The sequence below is a fragment of the Populus euphratica genome, unplaced genomic scaffold (genome assembly GCF_000495115.2).
Source record: "Populus euphratica unplaced genomic scaffold, PopEup_1.0 scaffold35.1, whole genome shotgun sequence".
In the NCBI taxonomy this organism is placed as follows: domain Eukaryota; kingdom Viridiplantae; phylum Streptophyta; class Magnoliopsida; order Malpighiales; family Salicaceae; genus Populus; species Populus euphratica.
The window spans coordinates 895,322-898,384 of record NW_011499860.1 but is presented as its reverse complement, the minus strand read 5'-3'; the positions used below and the strand labels follow the sequence as shown (position 1 = coordinate 898,384).

The following is a 3,063-nucleotide window of genomic DNA, read 5'->3' as shown; positions in this document are numbered from 1 at the left end:
ATATATATATGTATGTATGTATGTATGTATGTATGTATGTATGCGCTCCCCTCAAGCTTCTAAACACAAATCTAAGCTTAAAATAAGCTTTAAACTAAGAAATCAACACAAAAGTCAAATTTAAATTTTTAGATCTTCAATTTCAAAACCGTATATTAAAATAAATTTTTTGGAAGGGATAAAAATTGGATTGATTTCTATCCCCTAAGTATAATAGTTTTTCAATTTTTGCCCATGTTCTTATTGTTTCTTTTATCCAAATACACAAACTAAGAGCAACCTTCATTTTCAGATTTGGTAACCAGGTTTCAAAAAGTTTCAAATGTAAGTCATGCATGCATCTTTATGAGAATATTTAATAATTATTATTATAACAATAAGAGAGTATTATCTACAGCTTCACTGTTTATATAAAGAATGAATCATTTTGCATGAAGGAAAGCTAGTATTCTCTAATAAAAGAAACATACAACTTTCACATTATTTATTTATTTATTTACTAGTTTTCTCCTCACATGTATTAATTAATAAACTACATATTTAATATTTTTCATTGATATTTAATAAGTTATTTTAATTTTATTAAAAACATCAAAATCAAATATTCATTAAATTATATTAAAGAATAAGAGGGTTTTTTTTCTTAATGTTGATAGATTTTGTCAATATTAATAGTAAAATGAATAACAAAAATTTTATGAATCTTTTCATTCATAAAAACTAAAGGTTACCAAAATAATATCCAAGGATCTTCTACAATAATAATAAAAATTTAACTATGAATCCCATTTGAAAATTTAATAATTTTTAATGTATTTCTATTATCTTTGGATTTTAATAATTTGTTGCTGTTATTTTCTTATTTTAAGATATTTTCAGAGTGCCTCCGATGGTCCAAATATAAGTGAAAATGATAGTATATTAGGTCAAGATAATTTTAAAAGCTTACTCTTATGTTAAATTTATGTGATTTTTAAATAGATGTATGCTTTGCATGTTCAAGCATAATAATATAAGCTGAACATTCCTTTGATGATTCAAACACCCAGTTCCATTAATCTCATTCAGTTAATAAAGCAAATGGCCTTGCTTTTTCCAGACGGGCGGACCTGCCTGAGGCCCGTGCCCCTAGGCCACTCATGGTCGCACCAATCGGCCACACAGGCCCGTTCCAATGGGCTTCTTTGTTATTTTAATTTATTATTTAATGTGAAGCTTTTACTTATTTTTTTTAATTGTTTGATATTATATTAATTTTATTTTTTTAATCATATAGTAGAATAAAAAAAAATTGAACCTAGTGAAATTCTTAGCCTAGTTCATGGATTTAAGAGCTGGACTCAAATTAATCTGGGTTTTGTTGATCTTTTTTCAAAAATTTTTATTTTGACAAAAATAACATTCATATATTTAATAAGCATCCAAAAAATATTAACAACTAACTCAAAGTAAACATTAGATAAAAATTATATTTTCATGTATTAAACAATGACAAAGTTCAAAAGCATGTGATATCAAAACAAGTTTAAAAATTTTTAAAACATGAAAGAAAGAGTTGATGTATCTCATAAACATCACTTGTTAGATTAAAAGAAGATTTTATAACTTTAAAGTGTCAAACCTTTTTCGCAAAAACTCTCTCCATAAATTTCAAATCTTTCAAAGCCAAAGAAAACTTTGTGTTAAACTAATGAACCTTTACAACTAGAATTTTTTACCAATATTTTCTTCTTCATTCTCCTCTCTCCCCCCAGTTATGATTTTTCAAGAGCATTTATAGGGTTTTTTTAAAATATTTTTTATGGATTTAATCAATGATTGATCAGTGCTTGACCCTCTAATCATAATGAGAGGGTTTTGGATAAATTTTACTAGTTGAAATCCTCTAATCATAATGAGAGGGTTTTGGATAAATTTTACTAGTTGAAATCTCTATCCTTGATTAATTTTGCAATTATGGTTTTATAATAAATTCAAAGATGATTTTTTACAAAAATTGATGGTCAATGTGAGGTTTTTTAGCCTTCTGATCTTTAAAGAATGATTTTAAACTCTTGATAAGAATCCATTGAGAATCATTCTAGCATGAAGACATGGGGAAAAAAAAATTCTTGTATAATAGGTATCACAATCATGGCTAATCGAGTTATCTATTTTTGAAGCCTTGTTAGAGCAACTCCGATATCTTCATCATTAGAAATCACTTGAAATTAATCGAGGGGGGTGTACACTTTTTGTTTGAATTCAACGTTTCTCAATTTAAATATTTGTAATTTCATATTTATTTGTTTAATCTGGAATCTAAAAATATAATGATAACTAATCAAAAAATAAGATGTTATCAATATCATTAAAGAAAATAGAATGTAAATGTTTGATAGGAGTAACTGATAGATCTTTAATATTTGATTAATTAGAATTGAGTTTTTTTATTTATTTCAATTTAGATTTTATAGTGTTTTCGTGACCTCGTACTTTAAATTGCAAATTTGATATAATAAATATAATTAATCTAAATTAATCTAATATATTATTAACTTAATATTTTTTTTAAAAATATATCATTTATTATATTATCATCTCAATATTTTAAAATTTCATCATTCAGTGTGTATCAAACTTTTTACCTGGTAGCATTATTATATATCTTTTTAGTTATAAAAAAATATCTAATCTGCAGCGCAACCGCGGGTAAAAACCTAGTGCAGTCTATGCCTTATGAGGAAGGTAAAGACGAGCTTTTGTATTACGCAACAGTCTCCCAAATTACAAATTCAGTCATCACCACCGACAACCAAGAGTGAAGCTACTGCATACATGCTTCTGATAAATATTCTGGAACAGTTTAAGGCAATGTTAGAGGTCCAGTCTAAAGGACTTCTTTTCTATTTCAATATAGAGAGAAACTTATTCATTCAAAGGAACCAAAAAGGAAAAGCACACAAAAGGCAGTTCATCAGGAATACAACGCAAGTAACAAAAGCCCAGATGGAAGGTGGTGTGAGACACCAAAATGGAAGTAAACATGACCAGAAATTGAGCTTCCAAAAACTTGACCAGCAG

The 3,063-nt window shown here is 26.9% G+C and overlaps 1 protein-coding gene across 2 annotated transcripts in view; it reads right to left on the bottom strand.

Annotated features, from left to right (window-relative positions):
* Positions 1-3,063, bottom strand: part of LOC105124498 (E3 ubiquitin-protein ligase RING1-like) — a 12,821-nt gene that overhangs the window by 8,170 nt on the left and 1,588 nt on the right. The window contains exon 2 of one of the 2 annotated variants that reach the window (XR_842056.1): positions 2,774-3,060. The exons of the other annotated variant lie outside the window; for it this stretch is intronic. The gene's annotated coding sequence lies outside the window, so the exon portion shown is untranslated. Of the gene's footprint in view, positions 1-2,773; positions 3,061-3,063 lie in introns of those variants that run through there. 2 annotated transcript variants of the gene reach the window in all.